This window comes from Eschrichtius robustus, chromosome 18, assembly GCF_028021215.1.
Source record: "Eschrichtius robustus isolate mEscRob2 chromosome 18, mEscRob2.pri, whole genome shotgun sequence".
Lineage (NCBI taxonomy): Eukaryota > Metazoa > Chordata > Mammalia > Artiodactyla > Eschrichtiidae > Eschrichtius > Eschrichtius robustus.
This window is the reverse complement of record NC_090841.1, coordinates 28,380,440-28,406,828: the sequence shown is the minus strand read 5'-3', so window position 1 is coordinate 28,406,828 and position 26,389 is coordinate 28,380,440. Positions and strand designations below refer to the sequence as shown.

Below are 26,389 nucleotides of genomic sequence, written 5' to 3'. Positions count from 1 at the left end.
TTTCTGACCACAATGCTATAAGGTTAGAAATCAATTACAAGGGGGGGGGGGGGGAAGAACACAAACACATGGATGCTAAACAATATGTTACTAAATAACCCAGAGATCACTGAAGAAATCAAAGAGGAAATCAAAAAATACATAGAGAAAAATGCCAATGAAAACATGATGACCCAAAACCTATGGGATACAGCAAAAGAAGTTCTAAGAGGGAAGTTGATAGCAATACAATCTTTCCTCAAGGAACAAGAAAAATCTCAAATAAACAATGTAATATTATACCTAAAGGAATTAGAGAAAGAAGAACAAACAAAACCTAAAGTCAATAGAAGGAAAGAAATCATAAAAATCAGAACAGAAATAAATGAAATAGAAACAAAGAAAACAATAGCAAAGATCAATAAAACTAAAAGCTAGTTCTTTGAGAAGATAAAGTTGAGAAACCTTTAGCCAGACTCATCAAGAAAAAGAGGGAGAGGACTGAAATCAATAAAATTAAAAATGAAAAGGAAGTTACAACAGACATCACAGAAATACAAAGCATCATAAGAGACTATTACAAGCAACTCTATGCCAATAAAATGGACAACCTGAAAGAAATGGACAAATTCTTAGAAAGGTATAACCTTCTAAGGATTAATCTCCAAAATATATAAATAGCTCATGCAGCTCAATATTAAAAAAAACAAACAACCCAAGCAAAAAATGGGCAGAAGACCTAAATAGACATCTTTCTCCAAAGAAGACATACAGATGGCCAAGGGGCACATAAAAAGCTGCTCAGCATCACTAATTATTAGAGAAATGCAAATCAAAACTACAATGAGGTATCACCTCACACCAGTTAGAATGGGCATCATCAGAAAATCTACAAACAACAAATGCTGGAGAGGGTGTGGAGCAAAAGGAACCCTCTTGCACTGTTGGTGGGAATGTAAATTGATACAGTCACTATGGAGAACAGTATGCAGATTCTTTAAAAAACTAAAAATAGAATTACCATATGACCCAGCAATCCCACTACTGGGCATATACCCAGAGAAAACAGTAATTCAAAAAGACACATGCACCCCAGGGTTCACTGAAGCACTATTTACAATAGACACGTCATGGTAGCAACCTAAATGCCCATTGACAGATGAATGGATAAAGAAGAGGTTGTACATATATACAGTGGAATATTACTCAGCCGTAAAAAGGAACAAAATTGGGTCATTTTCAGAGACATGGATGGACCTAGAGTCTGTCATACACAGTGAAGTAAGCCAGAAAGAGAAAAACAAATAGTGTATATTAACACATACATGTGGAATCTAGAAAAATGGTACAGATGAACCAGTTTGTAAGGCAGAAATAGAGACACAGATGTAGAGAACAAATGTATGGACACCAAGGTGGGAAATGTGGGGGTGGTTGTGGTGGTGGTGGTGGGATGAATTGGGAGATTGGGATTGACATATATACAGTAATATGTATATAATAGATAACTAATAAGAAACTGTGTATAATAAATAAATTAAATTAAATTTTTAAAAAAGTCCACATAACATATCCTGGTGCACGTCCTCCTGAAAAACATAATGCACAAAAACAAGCATTGTTTCCTTGTTGTCAACATTGGTAGACCCGTCAACCTGGATTTTGTGCCATGGTGACTCTTTAATCCTCTCTAACACTTGTACCTCAATATCCTCTGCTATTTCATCAATTCATCTAATTATGGTGCTAGCAGAAAGAAGAACATGTGCTACCTTTCGAACTGCAGCCTCTCCTAAAATTTCACTACAAATGTCCTTAGCAGCAGGCAGGATCAACTCTTCACCAATAGTAAAGGGCTTCTTAGCTTTAGCAATGTGGTTAGCCACTAAGAATGATGCTCTCAGTGCAGACACATTTGATGAAGAGGTGGCCTTCAATAATTGCATCTGTTCTTCATGTTCACGTTTTTTTTCTTTTGAAAAACTCCAAAGGCTTGTCTTTTAATGCAAGGTGTTTCATCTCCACGTGGTGAAGCAGTTTTGACGGTTTCATGGCTTCGTTGGGTAGCCAGTTGCCACATATCATACAAAGCAGCCTTGGAGAATGTGAATCACCTGTTGCAACGAACCCATAATTTAAGTAGGACTCTTGGTTTTTTCCTTTAAATGCAGCTTTCTTTTTGTTGGCAGTCTTAGAGTCTTCTGCTGTCTCGTCATTGGGTCTTTCCCCATTTTCAAAGAAGCTCTCCAATGACATTTGTTTTTTACTCATTATGGCTAGGGTTAGCTTGTGGGCTTACCAAAACTGTGACTGAGACAAGAGTGTAGTGTGGGAAAGAGGCACGGATAGAAGTGGTAAATAAAATAATGGGCAGGCCACACATGGACTAAAATAAATGTCGGACTCTGACTTAAAACTTGCCACCAGATGCAGCTGTACAATTGAAGTACATCCACTCACTTGCCACTGTAAAGTCCACCACCAGATGCAGCTTGTCATTTGCCACTCACTGATAGAGTTTTGATATGAGTCTGCAAGCAATTGATTTATTATGGTCTCTGTGCAGTCAAACCTCTCTGCTAATGATAATCTGTATTTGCAGCCACTCCCCAGCTCTAGCATCACCACCTCAGCTCCACCTCAGGTCATCAGTCATTAGATTCTCATAAGGAGGGAGCAACCTAGGTCCCTCGCATGCACAGTTCACGCTGTGACGGTTTGTGCTCCTATGAGAATCTAATGCCGCTGCTGATTTGACAGGAGGTGGAGCTCAGGAGGTTATGTGAGCAACGGGGAGTGGCTGCAAATGCAGATGAAGCTTCAGTCGCTCGCCTGCCACTCACCGCCTGCTGTGCGACCTGCTTCCTAACAGGCCACGGACGGGTACTGGTCCATGGCCCAGGGGTTGGGAACGCCTGGTTTAGAAGACTGGTCATTTCAAATGACAGCAAATGAGAGTTTTATAATAAGTTCAGGATGCAAGACAAGCTCCTATCACATAGGTCTTATGATTCAGTTTATGACCTTCTAACACCCAAAGATGTTTAAGGTATCAGTAGTTAATAAATGTGCAATGTGCAGTTTCTTCCTAGCAAGTCCTAACAAGGGAGGTGCAGTGCAGACCCATCTAGAGTTCTAGAATAAGTTTGTGTTTTCTGTGGAATACACTTTATTTTCCATTTGAAAAATTACTTATTTCAACCTCTGCTGAACCCATGTATTGAATTTTTCATTTCAGTAACTGTACATTTAAACTTTAGAATTTCTATTTTTTTAGTTTCTCATTTTCTATTGAGGTGAACTATTTCCTGATTCATCATTTATTCTTTAATTCCTTGAACAGACTTTAAGTTGGGAGGGGGGAATATTTATAATAGATGATTTGAAGCTTTTGTCTGCTAAGTCCAACATCTGGACCTACTTAGAATCAGTTCCTATCATCCACTTTTTATTTTTTTTCTTTAATGAGTATGGATGACATATACTTATTTCATTTTTTTTATCTTTTGATATCTTGTTAAAAATGTAATATAGCAATTCTGGATTCTGAATTTCCCCTTTAGGATTTTGTAACTGTTATTTCATCGTTTGTAATTTGCCTAGATTTTAATTGTAAAATTTTTCTTCCCTGTAGTGTACAGCTGGTGTTGATTTTGCTTGGAATTTTTAAGTTATTCTCTTCTTTTTAAAAAATTAATTAAAGATTTTTTTTTTTTAATTTAAGGTTGGCTTCCTAGTGGTTGTCATAGTTTCCACATGACTTAGTGATTAGCCAATGATTTGGACATTAGATATGCTCAAATTCCTCATGCCTTCAACCCTCTGCTGATTGGGCAAAAGTGCTGCAGACCCCAGCTACACTTACCTGAATATTTTTTATGAATAAACATTTCACAATTTGATGTTTCTCTTATGTCAGTTTCTAGAACCCCAAAATGGTTGTTTCAGACAATTTTTTCCAGTTTTATTCTTGATTTTTTGGGAGAAGATATACTAATATCTGAATTCTGCCATAGCCAGAAATCACAACTCTTCATTGACTTTTACTCTTCACCATGTGCAGGAATCAAGAGATCTTAACCATTAAATGGAAAGAAATGAATTTATTTCTTGATTAAAACACAGGTTTTTGAGATTCTTAAACATAATGTGAATAGAAAAGATACAAGCAAATAAATATCATTTCAACTCACTGATTGCTTTATTTCATTTGCATTACTGGAATTTTACTGATCCCTACACAAATCTGCATACTAAGTTTCCTCTAAAACAATTTGCTAATCTTGAACCCATTATATGCTCAACAATGAGACTGTTGGGACATCAGCATTCTGGACTACTAATGGTTCCAATTCACAGAAGAAATAGGGTGAAAACAAAAATGTAGGGTGAGGTCTATGGAATCAGATCAATTCTGGTGATTGCTATAATCATGGTGAAGGAAGTGGTCAACTGAAATGTAAAAAGGCAGAAGTTATGTATAAAATAGAAGAAAGGTAGGAAAGACATAGTGATAAAAATGCAGGGAAAAGTGAATTGTTAAGATCTATGTTTGCAGAAACTTGCTTCTGGGAATGCTGCTTAGTTAGGTGAGGCAAATTAAGTTCCCACAGTTTTTTTGTTTGTTTTTTTCAGGTAAATTTTATTATTTTTAACTTTACAAACGCCACCGAAGATGGATGGTCCTAATTTTATTTAAAAAAATTTTATATATATATATATTTTTTAATTTTATTTATTTATTTTTGGCTGTGTTGGGTCTTTGTTGCGGCACGCCAGCTTTCTCTAGTTGCGGTGAGCAGGGGCTACTCTTCGTTGCGGTGCACAGGCTTATTGTGGTGGCTTCTCTTGCTGCAAAGCACAGGCTCTAGGAGTGCAGGCTTCAGTAGTTGTGGCACGTGGGCTCAGTAGTTGTGGTTTGCGTGCTCTAGAGTGCAGGTTCAGTAGTTGTGACGCATGGGCTTAGTTGCTCCGCGGCATGCCCACAGTTTTAATTGGCCTTAAAGTCAGAGTCTTTTGGACTTTTGCAACCATAATCGTAGACTATGCTAGGCACATTTGTGAAACATTGGAGTATGCATTTTCCAGAAAATCTAGCTAAAAGTCAAAAAACAGCCAATTTATCTTTTAAAGTTGCCTTGGTACTTGGTAAAATATCTGTTTACATTTAATACATATACACAACTGTAACTTGTCCCGTATCACTTCAAAATTTTAATATTACATATAAAGTACTAAACTATAGAAGCCATAACTACCAGTTAATTTGAACTCATAAGAGGTATCTGAAGGGTAACCCACTTATATAAAAATTGCCCAATTTAATACAGTATTACGTGTATCACAATGAAATAAGTTGTATTCTATAGTATAAGTAAAAGCACAAGCATCAAGCAAACTTTGTTCCATACAGGGCATAAAACGATTCATATTTTATTAATACCAGGTAAATCCAGGTGATATAGACTGATAAAATTTCAAATGTTATAATAATTATGTGAGAAACTTCTATAATTGTTAATGAAGTTTTAAGATTACCTATGTAAAAAGCACGGTTGTCATTATCTTGGTTTCCAGGGACACAGCACAGAACTTGACAGAGATTCTCTACTGTTTTTATCAGTCTGAGCACATTTATGCATTTATGACCTCCTACTCTATTTTTTTTTTTTAGTTGATTAGTTTCCTGTGAGTTAGACTCCAAGGGGCTAGAGTACAGTTAATCCCCTTTATATTGTCAATCAACTACCAATTTGATGTCTTCATAAGTGTTAAGTGCTTAAGGAAATCACTTAAAGGTCAAAAACAATGCCATTCTAAAATGCAATTAAAAGTGTGTGTTTCCTATTCCCTTGTTTAAAATGGCCTCTCTGTGAGACTTGTTTTCTACTGCGACTACAAAATCACTCAATTCAAAAGATGACCTTAAATTTTTACACTATTCCTTTTCCTTTAACAGCAACATTTAGAAATGTTTCTTTTTTAGGAATAAATGAAGCACACATTTGGTAAAGGTAACATCAAACTGGCTCATGTGGCAATGAAGAAGCAGCAGGGCATAAGAAATCAATGTGTATTTAGCTTCCATCTTTATGTTCCTCACTCCTTGCCTTTTTTCTTTTTTTTTGATAGAGGCTAAGTAAATAAATAAGTAAATATAGTAATCACTCAGAGTCACTTATGACAAGGACTCTAGAAACACAGAGAAAAACATACACATTTAATGGATCTTTTTGTCTGTTTATGTCACTTTTTGTGCCAGTGTTTTGATAATCCTTTCACTCTTTTGACTAAGATGACTTTACAAAGTAAGAAAAAAGATTTATTTCCCCAAATGGCAGGATCTTCCTGTATTTTAAAACGTTAAAGCTTGCAAATACGAAATTCACTGTATATAAATTGCTTATACAGAAACCACTTGACCTCTGAGATTGTCTCAAGGTGTAGTATTTCCTCAGGGGAAAATTTGCTCTGGTAAGTCCTAGTCGCTAAAATAGTGAGTTTATGGTGGGAAACAATTATATTTACTGTAAGTACTACAAGCATCTATCACGGTAGTTTGCCTGTAATAACTGCTCAGTGAATGAATAAATAATTGAATAGTTGGTTTCTTATATGGTTAATAATTCAATTATTATGAATTATTTTCCCCACAAAATGCCACAAAATAAATAAAAAATGATTTGAAAGATTTCAAACCTTCAAGAATTATAAGAATGAGAAATAACATAAATGATTTAAAGGTATCTACAAAATACCAGAAGCTAAGGAAAGCAGATGGTTAAGTGATAACTAGCAGAGGGAAAGTTTGAGCCTTAAACTTGGGGTATGAAGTGGGACAGAAAATTTAATACTGATCAGGCTGTTTCACATCACAGAGCACTGGAGAGATGGGATGAAAGGGTGGACCCAAAGGTGGAAAATAATATTTGAATGTTTGTGAAAAAACAATTATGTATATGTTTATAATCTTACTATGCTTTGGCCAGTGAGATTTACAAGCAAAGGGCATGTATGGCTGCTGGGTTATGCCATTAAAGATAACGTGCATGACCTCCACTTCCCCTTTTCTTTAACATTGCCAGGAATGCAAGCATGGTGGTGAAACACCTTAATCCATGAAGCCACCAAACCAACATAGCAAGAGAAGAAAATAAATGTTTATATTTTATATATTTTAGTTCTCTATCACTGCAGTGAAGCCTATACCTTAATTAATATAACCATGAAAAAATAACTGGATATAGAATTTATACAGAATATTCAAGGATTGTGAAAAATATTATTTTAAAGACTAGATCATATAATTTATATTGGAGAGTAATGGAAAACCAGATTTTCCAGGTAGCTGGAGGTGAGATTCAATTTCTTAAAACCCAAACAAATATGCAGACAATGTAGTAAAGAAGTAGGAGCAACGTTCTTAGTAGCGATAAAATTAAAATGATATATAAGGAGGAATATGCTACTTTTTAATATATTATTGGAAGAGAAGAGAGTTTTAAATATGAAAGCTTAGAGGATCTTGAAATTACAGAGACCTGAATAGTAGCAAGAACACTAATAAAATGTTGAGAGTGGAATTAACAATTTAGCATTTTTAGTTCTTCTAATTGCTATTGCAGACATTTGGGAGAGAGATGGTGGTGTCTTGCACCACGGAGTGGTAGGAATAAAATTTAATATATAGTTTGGAACCAAATTCTAAAGAACTTACTGTTGAATTAGATATGAGGTATGAGGGAAGGGCAAAATAAAAGATGGTCTGATGGGCAAGGGGTGATGCCATTTATTGAGATTTGAAAGGTCAGGTGATAAAAGATGGGACATGGTAGAGGGGAAATAAGAGCCATTAGTTCTCCTTACATCTTATTAAGTCTTAAATGAATAGCCAAAACAACTGTGTCTTAGTCCATTAAGGATGCTGTGACAAAAACTGCAGACTGGGTGACTTAACTACAACAGAAATTTATTTCTCACAGTTCTAGAGGCTGGAAGTCAGAGATCAGGGGGCCAGCACAGTCAAATGAGGGCTCTCTTCCAGGTCACAGATTTTTCCTTGTGTTCTCGCATAGCAGAAGGGGGCAAGGAACCTATCTTAGGCCTCTTCTTATAGAAGGGGGCTCTACTCCCATTCATGAGGTCCCTACCCTCATGACCCAATCATCTCCAAAAGGCCTCACCTCCTAATGCCATGACCTTGGGCATTAGGTTTAATGTTAATATGATTAAGATTAATGTTTAATGTTAATATGAATTTTGGGGTGACACAAAAATTCAGACTATAGCAAACCAGCAATATTAAAATGATAAGACTAAGCTACAGGGAATAATATAAATGATTAGTAAAAATGGAGTAAATTAGTAAAAAGAAAAAAAAAAAGTCATGATTAACTTGGAGCAGAGAGAGCTGTCCCTAAACCAATTGCATTTTGCTCAGAAAATATTATCAGTGAAGCTCTGACCTGAAAGTCCCAAAGATATGGAACATAATATAAGTGGAGAAACCAGATAATAAGGTTACGAACCAGGCTCTATACAAACCAATGCTCCAAGAAATTGAATAACTCCCCTTGGTCCTAGAGAAATGCTGATAAATTATTAGAGGAGTTTGAAGGATATTTAGTGTATTCACTATTGTTATAGAAAACCTTGGTGAATTTCCCAAGCCAACATCCTGAAATAATTGTAGAGATGAATAAAAGATTGGCAAAAATATTATACAGATTTATATCTGAAATGGAAGATCAGAAGCCATAATTCCACCTTTGTAGAATATGGATAATAGTAGTATTTTATTTTTTTAATTTATTTACTTTTTTTTTTGGAAACTTTTTTTTTTTTTGGCCGTGCTGTATGGCATGCAGGATCTTAGTTCCCCAACCAAGAATCAAACCTGTGCGCCCTGCTGTGGAAGCATGGAGTCTTAACCACTGGGCTGCCAGGGAAGTCCCAACAGTGATATTTTAAAAATCAAATAATAAAAACCAACCAGAAATATCCTCTAATAGCCTCCAAAAATATTTATAGAGATTAATCATAGAAATGTAGAATTGATACGTTTCCATCATCTCTGGAAATGTATCATGTAATTAAAATTGATTTCAACATATTTAATTCAGACAATAGCTTATATAGCAAGGAAATAAAAAGAGACATGCTATCTTAATTGATAGAATTAAGCTAAAGGATATTTTGAACTCTAAAACTGTAAGTAATTCCAAGTCAGAGTGCTCTATAATAAGAATATGCTGTTGATACCCACTTGTATATGCCTTTTGTTGGCTTTTTGAGGTGTTTCTCTTGAATAAAAATTGCCAACTTATTTATTTATAACTTTTTCAGGTGAATCACAGATTTTTACAAAATATGATGTCTTATGAGGTTTGCTGTTTTTAAGTGCATGTAGATTAAAAATGCTAAGCAAATCCATCATGGACTATAATAGAGAATTGCATTCACAGTACACGAGGCCTTAAGGTCAAAAGCCAGATGATACCGTGAGAAATTTCAGAGAGAAGAGGAGCTTTTTCTGTTTATGTTAAAGCTCTTGCTTATCATTTTGGATTTCCTAGAATTTTTAATAAAGTTGGTGTGTGAGTTACTGAAGTAAACATTTTTTTTAATGATTTGATACGATGATCTTTCTTACTGTGTATCTGTGTTTACCATTTTTATGCCATTATGACTCTATATATCCTTTATTTCATCATTCCCTTGGTGCTGCAGCTTATTTTTCAAGTTAAATAAAAGCACTAGCAAAGAAACAAAGAAAGTGTTGTAATCTTCTGACCCTCATGCTGACAGTTACATATATTTTGAAGTAAATAAAGATATGGAATCGGTATTATGAAACAAGCATGCACTTCAGAGAAATGTTTCATAAATTTATTGCTTGACTGTGTAGTGCAACTGCCATAGTTTTTGATGGACAAGGACATATATCTAGAAAATGAAACAGATAGTGGCTCACTGTAGTTCAAAGATAATAACTACTAGAAGATACAACTGTTCAGCAAACGTGAGATTATTGGTTTCCTAGGGATTTATTAATTTGATGTGTTTTAATCCTTGTCTGCTCTAAAAGAAGAATATTGTCACTCAGATGATGGGGTCTCACTCATTTTGTAAAGTGTTCAGATCATCTTTTTCATTTATATCTGAAATTCATCCAGCAGTTGGAAAAAGGCCCCTGCTGCACAGCAGTCAGTCACATACAATGAATGTGAGAGCCCATGTCCAGGCTTCAAATGTCACCACATTGCCATCTTACTGTGAATGACTGAAATTTATTTCCCGTTAGTGGTGCTGAAAATTGCCACAGTTTTCTACCGTTTATAATGTATTGTCTAAACTGAAAACATTTCCCAGATTGAATTGACCTTTTAGAAAACAGCACTTTCATCCTCAAAATGCAGGACTGTTGCAATATTTTATTTAAAAGGTTATTTAGTTATAAAACTTGGAGAAAGGGTAAGGAATTAGAACTAAGTCTATCTCTCCATATAATGCACTGCTGTCAAAAAATATAAAACAAAGAAAACTGATTGCAAAGACAACCCAAATGCTACTGAGAATAGTGCACCGAGGAAACCACATCTTTCCTGTCTCAATAGAAAGGAGCAACACAAGGAGTGAAGGCCTTTTTTATCCTGTACTTTTAATTAGTCGGTCATTTTGTTCATTTTGTTATCAAAGAGGAGGGGAACATTGTGAAGTCTGTTGGATTTCTCTAAAGAAAATACAAGTCTTAGAAAATGTATCCACAATGTTGTGTTAGTTAAAAAAAAAAAAAGAAAGAAAAGAAAAGAACATGTATCCACAGAGCAGAGTACTTACTCTTCATCCTAATGTGTGTGTGTGTGGCGGGGAGGGGGGAGATAAAAGGCATAATAAAAAACACATAGGAAGAAATATTAAGAATGTATCAAAAAAAATTATTTCACTAGGTGAACAAATAAGTAAAGGAAAACAAAATTTGAATAACCCAAGTAACTTAAATGAATTTGACTTTATGTGGTTTTACCACAAATATGGTTTGAGGCTAGAAGAAAAAATACAACAAATCATCCAAAATCATAGAGAGACTACTTGATAAAATATAGTCAAATTGAAAATCTTCTCCTATTTTCTCTTTTTTTCCCTTTCTTTTCTCCAAACACTTGGTTGTTGACCATGGTGAGAGAATGGAGTATGTCCTGAGTCAAATATTTTGAATAACAAAATCTCAAAGAAATTTTTAAAGTATTTTAATTGTACTGAATACTAAAGCTAAGTTAATTTTTTTTAAAATGTCCTTTAATATTCAGAAGACACTTGAGAACTTCTTAGTATTTTAGGATCATTTTTTATAAACATAATTACCATTGAGTCATCATAGAACTAAAGTCCATTGCATTTCACTGGAATTTCCATTTTATCCTTCCTGAAAGAAAGAAAATACTCCTTTTCCTGAGCCTTTGTATTGCATTTCCTTCAGTCCTGTGCCCTACAGTTTCATGAATGCATTTGTGTCACTATTAGAGCTCTGGTTGTTATCCCTTTAGAGGCAGAAATATATCTCCCTGTTTGGTTTGACTCCAAAAGCACAGAGCAAAAATGTGACTCAGATAAAAATTGATAATGGTGAAGTTGATGACAATAATTGTGATTTCAGTAAAAATTTCATAAAAGAACTTCTTAAAGATCAATATAATATTGATACTTTAGGTAAATTAGATAATAAATAACTACTGTCATAATTGCATGTACACTAAAGAACAGTATCAATTAACATCAAGCTAATATTACATGCAATCATTTAAAGTTTTTTGGAACTAGCTTTTAATCACATATAAAACTAGCCACGTATATGACTGATATAATTTTTAGGGAACTCAGGGGCCATGTAGGTTAGTTTCTATAAAAATCTCTGTTTATTTGGTCAGTGTCTTCAAAACTTTACTAGAGATAAGAAATAATCTTCTATATGAGAAAGCAGATTATTAAACAGCTTTAACTCATGTGATAAATAACATGTTTTGAATACCCACTTCCTGCTTAAACACTGTATTAGGTACTTTTATACAAGCCTTCATTGTATTCACATTAAGCATTTTCAAACCATGGAGAAATTTATTTTAAGATCTTGCCTGTATACTGTATTAAGTTTATTTCATGGGGGGGGGGTCATCTTTTTTAATATTTCCACTTGTTATTTAGTTTTCTCTTTATTTACTCATTTATGTTAAATATTTGAAGGTGTTAAAACTGTATACTTAGACTTGGTAAGAAAGCTGTATTGAAGAGGAATTTTACTGAAGTAAATGAAGCAAAATTTTAAAATTGCTAAATAAAAATATGAGTAATAATAATTTAATGGCAACATAATGAACATAGTTAAGATGATTTTAACAATCTAAAACAAAAAAATTAATTAATCATGCAGGATATGATGCAAAAAAGAGTAAAAAATATGGAAATTATGCTTAAAGCAGAGTCAATTCATAGTTTGATAGGACTTATAGAAGCATAAAAATAATGCAGAGGAGATGAAATTGAGAAGCAACTAATGACAAGGAAATTATAGAAGAAAGTTTCCTATATTTGACATGGTTCATGAGGCTTCATTATGGAACGGCTACTCTGAATGTTAAGTAGATGAATGTAAAAGACATACCCAGATTGCAATACAAAATAGATCCCAAAGCAAATCAAGAATGAAGCTCATTTTTTTTTTTTGAAAGGAAAAAAAAGTGAAAATGTGGAGATTCTCATATGCAATGCTTGATTCTAGAAAACAATGCAGTAGTATCACTGAAGGTATAAAGTAAAAAAGATACTGAACACAGTTTTCTGTACTCAGCCAAACTAGGGTCAGTGTTTAAGAGTAAAAACAAAATTAACCTAATGACTTTCCCTAGGAGACTTACACCAATTTTCCCTACAGCAAAATTAAAAAAAAAAAAAAAATCAAGATAAAAATTGTGAACTATAAGAAATAATATTACCGACAGATAGCAAGAATATATTGAGTTAATTCTAAATCAATATTGACTCATAATGCAAAGTAATTGATGACAATCTAGGTATAAAAGTCAAGATGCTTGCAACAAGGGGGGAGAACAGAACATTCTTGTCCTTTTGTGGGGAGGATACAGGCCATGACTAATAACATATTTTGATAGAAAAAAATGAAGTTTTCAAGTGTGTTTAGATAGATAGGAGTAAAAACATCAGTGACACAATAGGGGAGTATTAACACAAAATAAAATAAGAATATAAATTTTGAAAACAAAATTTTTAAATACATTTCTTAGAGTATCTTTAATGAAGATTTGTTGGTGATAATCTCAGTCGGTGGTGAAGGAATTTTTGGTTATCTAAAAGCCCCTACATTTTACCTTTTTTTTTCATGAAGCAGCAGCAATGTTTACTCAACACAGGATAGATAGTGATGGAATTTGGCCTTGTTCCCTTCTCCCCTGGGATGGTTCATATTGATGAGTACTCTAGAAATCTTTTAAACTCTGGTAAGTTCAGAAAAACCACTCCCTTCACCTTGTCCTAGCGGCGTGCAGTCTGAGACCTGTTGGCTTGGGGTGTTCTCTGATGGAAGCCTGAAAAATTACAGTCTAAAGCCAGCACAGAGCTTTCAGGCTCACAGTGTATCCAGAGTTGCCTAGGTCACTTGGCTTTTTGCCTTGGGTAATTGTCTCTTGGTAGAAGGTCCAGACCTTAGGGGGGTGGCTCAATTAATCCTCAGGAAGGTTCAGTTCCTGCTCTGCAGTTGGCCCATTTTGCCAGGTTTCTAGGCTGTTCTGCCTGAATCTTAGAGATGGATTTGGAGTCTTCACCAAAGCCTTTAGACTTTGGTGAAGAATAAGATACTCTGTCTCTTGCTGTTTGGAGCAAGGAATGACCTCCAGATGCAGGGAATACAGCAATACCTGGACCAGGGACATGACTTCCAGAGACCAGCTGTTCTGTAATAGAGATGGGCTGGCTGGTTTCGCAGGGAGCTTGCTCTCTTTTCTGAGGACCCAGAGTAGTGTGGGGCTATAGACCATGGCAAGGTTGTGCAGGGACATCTTGTTCACCATTTCATTTTCTGCCACCCTTTTCAGGTGGTCCAGAAGGAAGTGGCCTCTGGCTTTGGGAATGACAGTAGCAAGTTAAGCATGTAGCTCTCCTTTGCAGCTGGGCTGGAAAGAGGGATGCCCTTGGCTAATTTGGGGTAGAACTTCTTGGTGAAGACGGGCTCAGGCAGCTAGTGGAAGTAGAACTTCAGCATCCCAGGGATGGTGTTGACTTCCTTCTCCTTCATCTTCATTGACACATCCTTGTTATTGCCATCAAAGGACACCTTCAGGGCCTGAATGTGGATGACCACTCTGGACATGCAATAGATGCCCACTTCCTTCATGCCCTGGTTCTCAATCTCCACCATGCACTGGCTCATGATGTAGGGCACCCTGAGCCTCTACCTCTTGGTGACAAAAGTGACCATGGCAACCTTGACTCTGAGCACTCACTGCTGTTTCAGGAATGAATTCTCTTGGAGCTCAACTCCTCGCTGGTGAACTTGAGGGAGAATTTCACTTTAATCCCACTCATGGTGATGATGGTCAGCTGCCACTTTCTGTCCTTCAAGCCCTGGGGAATGCAGCTGGAGCTAACCCTACCCCATGATCCTGTCTGAACTCTCACTGACCTCCTTGGTGATTTTTGTTTTGTTGTAACACTTTTTGTAACACGCTACCCTCAGGGCCTGGGAGCTTTCCAGCTCAATCTCAAACTTTTTGTTCCAGGTTGGTTAAGCTGTGTCCTTGTAGAGGCACATCTCTGCTTTATTCACAACATTATCTAAAAGATAGATAGATGAAGATAGGTAGATAGATAGACAGATAGATAGATAGATAGGGTATTCAAATTGATATTTCTCTCAAGATTTTGAAGATACTGTTCTATTGTATTTAATTTTTAACGTTGCTGTAAAGTAGCAGTTTGTTTTCATTATTCTGTAGGTTACCAATCTTTCCCCACCCCGCCCCTGGCTTACCTTAAGGTCTCTCTTTTTTTTTTTTTTTGGTTGTTTTTATCCACTATAGTTTCACTAGAATATTTTTGCATGAAGTTATTCTTGTTCAGTAATCCTGCTTGAACTAATTTGTTTTCTTAACCTGAGACTTGCATCAAGTCTGAAAAATTCTTAGCCACTATCTTCTCAAATATTACCTACCTCAATTCTTTCACTAGCTCTCTTTGATCCCTTTGAAGAAGGCAGACATTTGCCTTTTCATTCTATTCTTTATGTCTTTTAATTACTATTCCATATCTTCTATTTTTCTTTTTTTTGCCTCCTGTTCTGCATTTGTATAGCTTCTTAAGATCTAACTTTCATTTTATGAATTTCCTATAGAGTTTTTAAAATATTCACTGAGTTTTAAGTTCAATAATTATATTTTAAAATGTAGAAGCTCTACTTTTTCCTTATTCAGATATTTCTGGTTAGTTTTTATTTTAATTTATAAATCATCCAATGTGAAATATTTCATACATACATGCAACAAAATGACTATTGACACTTCACTTTGTACACCAAAATAAATTCCAGATGGATTTCAGATAAAAATATGAAAAATAAAAAGAATAAACCTTTTAGAAGAAAACAAGAGAATATCTAGTAACCTTGTAGTATGTAAAGAATCTTGAACAGGACAAAAATTCTACTCTTGGAAGTCAAATAATTGGATGATGTTAAAATTAGAACACTACTCATAAAATAGCAGAGTGGGAAAAGATCCTACAACAAATTAATACAAATCAATGAAAAAGATGCAGCACAATAGAAAAGACAAACAAGTATTTCACTAAAGTGTATACCCAAATGATCTATAAACCTGTACTCAACTTTGTTATTCCTCAGGAAGATATGTCTGTCTGTCTATCTATCTATCTATCTATCTATCTATCTATCTATCTATCTATCATCTATCTATCATCTATCTATATTTTTAAGGAAGAATTTTATTTCTAAGTTGGACAGAGTAGTCCATTGCTAGCTAACGGTCCCACAGAGAATAGCCAGAAATGCTAGATAATCACAGAAATTATATTTTTGAAGACATCAGAAAACTATGAAAAAATGGAAGACAAGGAATTAAAATTCCAACGAGGACAGAATCATTTAGAATTGAACTGAAAATTTCCACTTTTTTTATACATATTTTTTTTCTTTTTCACATTATTTTCCATTATAATTTTTTACAAGATATTGAATATAGTTCCCTATGCTTTACAGTAGGTCCTCTTTGGTTGTCTATTTTACATACAGTAGTGTGTATCTGTTAATCTCAAATTCCTAATTTATCCTTCCCCCACCTTTCCCCTTTTGTAGCCATAAGTTTGTTTTCTATGTCTGTGAGTTTATTTCTGTTTTGTAAATAAGTTCCTTTGTATTATTTTTTTAGATTCCACATGTCAGTGATCTCATATGATGTCTTTCTCTTTCTGACTTACCTCGCTTAGTATGATAATCTCTAGGTCCATCTATGTTGCTGCAATGGCATTATTTTTATGGCTGAGTAGTATTCCATTGTGTATATATATATCACACCTTCTTTATCTATTCATCTATTGATGGACAGTTAGGTTGCTTCCATGTCTTAGCAGCTATTGTAAATAGTGCTGCTATGTCCTATTGGGGTGCATGTATTTTTTCCAGATATGTGCCCAGAAGTGGGATTGCAGGATCACATGGTAACTCTACTTTTAGTTTTTTAAGGAACCTCCATACTGTTCTCCATAGTGGCTGCACCAATTTACATTCCAACAGTGTAGGAGGGTTCCCTTTTCTCCACACCCTTTCTAGCATTTATTATCTGTAGATTTTTTGATGATGACCATTCTGACTGGTGTGTGTTATTTTCTTTTCCACTAATGTTTTTGGTCGTAATATTGGATTTCCTTAACTTCAGTTTTCTGGATGAATTTGTGTAGAATCAGAATTACTTCTTTCTAAATAATTGGTAGAATTCACAAGTCAAACTATCTGGGCATAGAGTCTTTTACGTGGGAAGTTTTTAAACAACAAGTTCAGTTCCTTTAGTAGATATATTGTTTTTCACATTAAATATTACATTTTAAGTGAGCTTTGATAGTTTCTGTCTTTGAAGGAATTTGTCCATTTTATCTAACATCAAATTTATTCATATTCTTTACTTATTATTCTTTTTACATCATGGAATTTCTAGTGATGTCATTTCCCTCATTCTTGGTATCAGTAATCTGTTGTTTTTTTTTTTTTTTTTTCCCCTAGTAAGTCTGGTTATAGGTTGATCTTCTTGAGGAAGCATTTTTTGGTTTCTTTGATTTTCTATACGGTTTTTCTGTTTCTAATGTATTGAGTCATTGATATACACACTGATCTTTATTATTTCCTTTCTTCTCACATAGGTTGTTTTTTTTTTTTTAACATCTTTATTAGAGTATAATTGCTTTACAATTTTGTGTTAGTTTCTGCTGTATAACAAAGTGAATCAGCTATATGTATACTTGCCTTTTAATAAGGGAAATTTACCAATTCTATGCCAATTTTATGTGTAGGTAGGAGGCAGAATATCTGAGTGGGTCCCAGGCAGAAGACAAAACTGGATCAGAAAAAAATCAGCAGTGCTTTAGGTAGCTACATGAACATATAACCAGTATGATCCTCAAGACGTTTGGCAAATATCATAGTGGTTTTGGGAAGAATGCTGGAGCTAAGCTAACAACCTGTTAAAAGGAGGGTAGAGTGCATGAGTACTAAGGAGCTGCAAAGTTAGCAATTTCAAGCTGTGAAAGTCTGAGCCCTAGAAGCAGGAGCGTGCCAAAAGTCAACTAAAGCTTATCAAAATTTAAAATCAACCTTAAACTGCTTTAGTTCTTGATTGGGTTAAAGTGATCAACTCCTCATTCTATCTGCCTAATAAAGGAAAGGGTAGACCCACTCTGAAGAAAAATCACTGGACTCTCTATGATCCATTTAATCATAATGTCTATCATTCATTATAAGCTTAGTAGTCATTTGAATGTACAGGATCTAATAACCAATATTCAAGAGGGAGAAAAGGTAGGTAGAATCCGTAGGAGCAGAAATTTTACAAGTAGCAACAAAGGACTTTACAATATCTATGATTAATAGGTCTAAAAAATAAATAAAAGTATGGTGACTATTAATGAAAATATAGACTATTTCAACTAAAACTTTAAATGACAGTTGAAAGAACTGAATCTGATAAAATGCATACAGTCAGATCTTGGTGGTAGGAGAGTTGTCTATTCAGATACATGGTTACTCAGACACACAAGATAGGTTATCATATATCATGGTGGAGAGTTGTACAAATTTTACTCCATGATAAACACACACTCCTGAGTCTTGCCTTACATTTCACAATGGTGCACACATGTTGTAACAGTGTTTTAAGTTGCATACTTCTGTGTGTTGAGACAAGCAAAAACCTAAATCAAAATTGAAAAAAAAAATCTGAGTCAGAACAGAGTGACAGATTCAATAGCCAATGAGAAGCAACAAGAAGTTACATCATCTTATGGCAAAGGTGAAGGTATTTTGCAGGTGTAATTAAAGTCCCTGATTAGTTGACTTTAAGTCAATCAAAGGGAGATTATCCTTGCTGGGCCTGACTTAATCAGGTGAAATCTTTTAAAGAGGGTCAAGAGATGAGAGAAAGAAATCAGATTCTCTTGTTGGTCTTGAAGAAAAGAGCAACCATGAGACATATAGCATCAAGGACTGGACTCCGCTAACAAGCACACGGGCTTGGAAGAGGATCTTGAGCCTGAGATGAGATCCTAACCCCAACAGCATCCTGAATATTCTCAAGAGCAGAGGACCCAGTCAAGCCAGGCCTATACTTCTGACCTATAGAAGTTGTACAATCATAAAAGTGCACTGTTTAAACTGCTAATGTTATCCAGCAATAGGGAAAATATATATAAATTGATATTGATATTGAATAAAAATATCAAGATATAGACTAATGCCAAAAAAGTGCTTCATTTTTTTTTTAATGAAGTATAGTTGATTCACAATATTGTGTTAATTTCAGGTGTACAGCAAAGTGATTTGGTTATACATATATATATATATTATTTTTTCAGATTATTTTCCATTATGGGTTATTACAAGTTATTGAATATTGTTCCCTGTACTATACAGTAAATCCCTGTTGCTTATCAGTTTTCTATAACTAGTGTGTATCTGTTGATCCCATACTCCTAATTTATCCCCTTGCCACTCTCTTTCTCCTTTGGTAACCATAAGTTCGTTTTCTGTATCTGTGAGTCTGTTTCTGTTTGGTAAATAAATTCATTTGTATTAGTTTTTAGGTTCCACATATAAGTGATATCATATAATATTTGTCTTTCTCTGTTTGACTTACTTCACTTAGTATGGTATTCTCTAGGTCCACCCATGTTTCTGCAAATGACAATATTTCATTTTTTATGGCTAATATTCCACTCTGTATATTTATATAGAACACATCTTCATCCATTAATCTGTCAGTGGATACTTAGGTTGCTTCCATGTCTTGGCTATTGTGAGTAGTGCTACTATGAACATTGGGGTGCATGTATCTTTGAGAATTAGAGTTTTCAACTTTTCTCAATATATGCCCAGGAGTGTGATTGCTGGATCATATGGTAGCTCTACTTTTAGTTTTTTAAGGAACCTCTATACTGTTCTCCATGATGGCTGTACCAATTTACATTCCCACCAACAGTGTTGGAGGGTTCCCTTTTCTCCACACTCTTTCCAGCATTTATTATTTGTAGACATTTTGATGACAGCCATTCTAACAAGTGTGAGGTGATACGTCATTGTGGTTTTGATTTGCATTTCTCTAATAATTATCGATGTTGAACACCTTTTCATTTGCCTGTTGGCCATTTGTGTGTCTTCTTTGGAGAAATGTCTGTTTAGGTCTTCTGCCCAATTTTTGATTAGGTTGTTTTTTTGATATTGACTTGTATGAGCAGTTTGTATATTTTGGAGAAAAAAGTGCTTCATTTTGGTAAAAAGTATAATAGTATATGTTTATGGGTATATCAATATAAATATAGTATAATAATCCCAGAATATATTGCTAGAAGTGAAGAATAAAAAATTCAAAGTGAAGAATAAAAAATTCAAATTTATAGAATAAGGAATTACATTGTTAAAAGATTATTCAAGTGACCAGAAACCAGAATAAGCCTCCTTTGAAGAACAATAGACAATCTCGATTATATTATATTTAATTTATATTATTAAGGAATGCTTTTTATAGGGTTTTAATAAAAGTAATATTTGATTACAGCTTACTCTGTCTTTGTATTCTTATAAATTCTCTTTTTTACATATCTTTTTCTCTGTCTCTCTCTCACATACACACTCACACTCATTTAATCTTCATACAAGAAAGTGTGAGATAGTTGTTTTTATTATTATTATTTCCATTTATTTATTTATTTATTTATTTATTTGGCTGCAACAGGTCTTAGTTGCGGCATGAGGGATCTTTTAGTTTTTTAGTCACAAAGCAGAGTCACAGGTATTTAGGAAAACTGCCCAAGATCACAGAACATGGCATAGCTAGGATTTACAACCAGTCTGACTCCAAAGTAAAACAAGTCCTTATGTTTAGTATAATACTATCATTGCCTTCTGAATAAACTTTTAAAGTGTTAAAGAATTTCAAAATTATCTGTGTTTCAATGCATTTAACAAGGTAGGTGATCAAGATGAATAAAATTATTTTAGTCTAAAATTACATGTAACTCTAAAAAAACTGATTTTTAAAAATTCCCTTTTCAATTCACACTAAATGCAAAAGATAACTGCTATTCTTGCTCAGTGTGGTCTCTTTTTGATATAAGAAACACAGAACTAAATATTTGACTCCAAGGAGAAAAGAACAGAAAACAGATCCATTGTTGGCATAACATTTGATCTATATTTAATTTTCTGGGTGAAATAAAATTTTAAAAACATTTTTTAATGTCCCTCAAAAATTTGTTTCTCCAAAGAGTAGCCCTCTTGGTAAATGTTTTTCAACAGAATTTAGTGTTCACTGAAAGCCAGTGAAAGGAAGCATTAAAACCACCTGGTGCTTCTCAAATAAAATGCTATTCTTTTAGCCTTTTCCCTATATTGGGGGGTCATTTGAAACAAAACAACATAAAATACCAAATGTAGTGCTGAATGCAGAGAGAGAGAGATTAAAATGCTCTCTCACAAGATCATTTGAAAGATCTTGTGTGACCACGAACAAAAGATCATATGTCTCTTGTTATAGAAGAGATGAGAGAGACAAAAACTGTTCTCTTCAATTCTCCCTCATTCTATTTTATTCCAGTGCTTATATTCTAAAGTCTGTCCATATTTCTGGATACAATTGAAGGGATTTCAGGACACAATTTTCACAGAGGATATGATAGGTTTTTGAAATTTTCTTGATTGTCTTCATTATGTCTTCTGTGCTTAATCATGGCCTTTCTTGTATCAGTATTTTTCCCTTTCATACATGTCTGCTTAAATAGATTTTAAGCATGAGTCCTCTCAAACTATTTCCTAAATGAATAAAATCATATAGTGAGACATAATTAAATCCAAACAACACTTTAGGAATAGGAAAGCACATCAGAGAACAGGATTAATTAACTCTTTCAAGCCATTAGTTATCCTGTCACTGTTGAATTGTTCCAAATAGCATAATCATCTACTCATTTTTCCTTTAGGGACTTGAAAACCAGACAAGTCTTAGTAAATTGAAAGGAAAACAAGTTGATGATGATGAAGTACAGCACTAAAAAATGATGGAGAGTGTTAAATATCTAGAAGACAGCTTTTGTTTCATTCCAGTAAAAAAAAAAAAAAAAAAAAAAAGGAATTTAAAGTGAAAATTCTAAGTGTTTAGAATTACATTTGACATCCTTTTTGTTTCAGAAGATGCTACCGTAAGCTATATGCTTTCACTGTTCATATGCAAAAATCTATTTTATATGTCTTTTACATACATATTTGATATTTATACTGTTTTGGATTTTAATGCTTTATGAGTATCATTTCCCTGAACAATTTTAAAGCTTTCTAAGGGCAGGGAGAATGGTCTGTGCATCTGTGATTGTCCTCAGCACCCTGGACAGTGCTTTGTACATCAGGAAGCTCAATCGTTGACTGTGGATGTGCTATTTGCTTGTTTGACCTGATCCACTACATCTATTTGACCTTTCATAGGCTCAAAGTCTCATAATTGACTTACCTCCTTTATGTTTCATTAAATTTCAGTTCTCTATACACTGTTTCATAAACAGAGGATGAAAAAGCCTTTGCATATGCTAGAAGAATGTATGAACACTTTAATCCTCCCACTCCACACTCTTCTAGAGAAACACTTCTTATCTAAGCTTCTCCAGCAAAGGTGAAAACTTAGGTCCAACACTAGGGATATATGCTCATCTAGACTATAATGCTCTGTAGTTGCCATGAGTTTAATTCAAGGCCAGATAACTGTTACTGTTGCAGATAAAAAGAGGCTCATCTTACCTTATAAAAAGCTTCTTAGTATAGATAACATGTTTATAATACTGACAAAAAGTAATTTTCATCAAAAGTTACATCTTTTTTAATATTTTTAAAATACTTTGTTTCAAAATTAAAAATAAGAGAATAAGTACTTTTGAATAATTACAAACTTAGAAAAAATTTTAAATATTATCTTTCTCTAATTTCAGTCTCCTTTTAAGTTAGGATTACTATAGGCTTTAAAGGGAGGTCTGCAAGGTGAATATCATGATGTCATTCTAGAACTCGATGCAAATCTCTAAACAATAATATTAAAAAGAAAGTTATTTTATTAAAAGTTTCTTTGGACATACCAAAGTAACATTTAGTCTTCTAAAATTGTAAGGATAAATGTGACAAATTTTCGTTTCATAAAAATGACAAGAAAATGCAGGACCTTCAGTTGTTTTTTATTCTTCCCACTTTACCCTGAGAAAGGCTGGTACTTTATTTATTTAGTTAGTTAGTATTTTAGTTTTTTCAGAACAGAGAGATAGTATGAACAAAAATTAAAAGAAAAAACAGCAGTCAATAAATTTTATTGTAAAGAAGAATTATTTCTGTTGTCTAGTGCTTTCAAGAAAAGTTATTTAAGAGGCATCCTTTGGCATCCATGGAAGATTGACTCAGGACCCCCCAGAGAAATCAAAATCCATGTATGTTCAAGTCTCATATAAAATGGAGTAATCTCATATAAGCTATTCGTAACCTCCCATATATTTAAATTATCTTTAGATTACTTATAATGCCTAATACAATGTAAATGCTATGTAAATGTGCCAGCATGCAACAAATTCAAGTTTTGCTTTTTGGAAATTTCTAGAATTTTTTAAAAAATATTTTAGATCCAAGGTGGATTAAATCCATGGATGTGGAACCTGAGGATATGGAGGGCCAACTGTATTTACAAAGCAGTAGTTTAATGAATTATAGATAACAAGATACTTGCAAACTAAATGAAAAAGACGTTATCAGCTCAAGAGGAACAAGTTCTAGATGAAGCCTCATCATAGATCAGATAAATAAACCCAAATGTTTAAAGATTTTTCTTCATTCCCTTAACAATTTTTTTTTATACTGCAATTACTTTCTGAACTAAGTTCCAGCCAATCTCTTCTCTTGTGTAACTCTAATAAAATTACTCATTGCTAATGTTACTTCCATCAAATTAAAAACCTTCTAACCTTCCTTCCTGCTTCAAAGACCATTAAGGCATCTGCATTAGATTTTAAAAAAACTAAGTTATGCTGCTCAAATTTTTGCCAAATTCTTATTTTTCCCTTATTGGAATTGTAAACTCGATGATGCTAAGGAGAAGAAAAATAATGTATTCATAATATTTTGACAGACCAACATTACTAGGACATATTATTATAATTTTACTACTTGGACCAAACTGTTTGTCAATCTCACCTGCTCTATGTAGCTTTGAATACATTTTCCTGTCTAATCTGGGCTCTTATATCTGTGCTTTAGACTGAAATCTTGAATCTTTCATTCTTTCCTAAATTTAGGTCTGTCTCCTCTCCTACCTTTTGACTCCCTCCAGGATGTAGGAAGCCCAACCATGAATTATTTAGCATCCATTTTTCTGAATCTCAAACAAATCTTAAGATAGAGATGTATAGCAATAGATGGGCAAATAGTAAGATTATAATAATGTACAATTTAAATAGTAAGATAATATTTGAACATGAAATGATCTGGCTTTGGTCTGCATAAACCATGAATTGATATTTTTCCGTATCATTCGCCTGTGTTTATTTGCAATTTGGAAAAAGCTTCTTTATTGGATTATACTTTTTTTCTTAATTACTCGATACAAAGATTTATGAAAACATTACTTTATGTTTAGATTTATATCTAACTTATTTGATGTACAGTATTAATTTGTATGTGAAGTAACATTATAAAAATATCAAAGTTAAAAATAAATTTGTATGTTATAATTAACTGATTTTTCCTGCAATTTACCTACATCTCTACAATTGAATAATCAAGATACTACACCTTCATGTAACATTCTAAGACTGAGTAAAATGGAGGTTTTATTTCATCTCTTCCTCTTTCTTCAATGTACTCTCTACCAGCCTGTTTTCCGACCTGTGGAATAAGCAAGATAAAATGACAGTTCCCTCTGGAGTGTATCAAAACACGCCAGAGCAATAAAAACCATGATAGGAGAGATTAAGCTTTTTGACCCCAATTGTGGCATCTCAGCTTTTTAGAGAGTCTGGCCTCACTAGCTCTCCTCAGTGCATGGGGCGTTTCACAAACATTTTGAAGCTAAGAAATCTCTCTTTCAGAATGGAGCCTTAGGGATAAATTAAATCTTTTGACCCACTGGCAAATTTCTCCATCCTGGAGGATTAATTGACCATTCAGTAGATAAACTTTTGAAGACTTGAAGGGAAATTTACAGATGTCCACGTGGGACACATGGGAGACATATTAAAGGGACAAACATAAGTTTTTATTTAAAAGAGATTACAACTGAATCATGGCAATAAATGATACATATAATCAGAATAGATATAACCCTTATAAGAATAAACTGACTGTTGGCTTAGGCATTTATTTCCTAGTAGGTTTATGTCATTATATTAGACTCATAGGTAGATTATCCTGCCCTCATGGATCCTTGCATATTAAGGATAAAGAATAATTAACCACGTATAGGATAGAATATAGTCAGTGCTAAGTAACATAAAAAATATGAAGCAACATCATGGAAAATCATAAGAGAAGGAGGTTACTTTCATGAAAAAAATCAAGTAAGACTTCCTAGGGAGAGTAAGACTGGAGCAAAGCTTGAAGAATTGGTAAAACTTACTTATGGGAAGTGGGTAAAGAAAAAACCATCCACAAAGAGAAAAATCAAATGTGGCAGCAATATCAAGGCCTCGAATGTCAAAGAGTTTCATTTTTAATTCTACAGAAAAGGATTTCCAAAATTGTACAGAACATTAATGTCCATTGAGATATAAATGGATATTGCATTAGAAATAAGTAAAGGGTTCTCTGGCAGAATTAAATTAAAAATCAAATACTCCATAGATCTAGAGATATCTAGAGCAGGTGGTCATAGAGTAGAGACTATTACTATTACTACCACTGCAACCCCTGTCCCACTGCTGCTGCTAAATAGAAGCCGAAACCAATGAGGCGTGAGGATGAGGTGCTGTGGGTTTATGACTAAGTAAGTAGTCTGATTGATGTTGTATCTTGAAAAGATAACCAGCAGTGTTCTAGATGAAAACACAGTAGACAGAGTGATTTTTCTAAAATAGAGGCCTGATGTCACTTCTCCAATTATTAAATTTATTTATTTGTTTATTTATTTATTTATTTATGGCTGTGTTGGGTCTTCGTTTCTGTGAGAGGGCTTTCTCTAGTTGTGGCAAGCAGAGGCCACTCTTCATCGCGGTGCGCGGGCCTCTCACTATCGCGGCCTCTCTTGTTGCAGAGCACAGGCTCCAGGCGCGCAGGCTCAGTAATGTGGCTCATGGGCCCAGTTGTTCCGAGGCATGTGGAATCTTCCCAGACCAGGGTTTGAACCCGTGTGCCCTGCATTGGCAGGCAGATTCTCAACCACTGCGCCACCAGGGAAGCCCCACTTCTCTAATTATTAATACTTTGCAGTGGCTTCTCAACTCACTTAGAGGAAAAGCTAAAATCCTTATGTTGACCTTTGAGAGCCTTGGTGTAGTCTCTACTATCTCTTTATTATTATCCCCTCTTCTCTCTCTCTGCTCTCTCTCTGTCTCTCTCTCCCTAATTCTGTTCCACACACACTGCTCTTTTACCACACAGAGCATCCTT

At 34.3% G+C, this 26,389-nt stretch overlaps 1 pseudogene; it reads right to left on the bottom strand.

Moving 5' to 3' along the window:
* Window positions 1-13,822: 13,822 nt before the first annotated feature.
* LOC137751847 (breakpoint cluster region protein pseudogene) overlaps window positions 13,823-26,389 on the bottom strand; it is a 58,789-nt pseudogene continuing 46,222 nt past the window's right edge.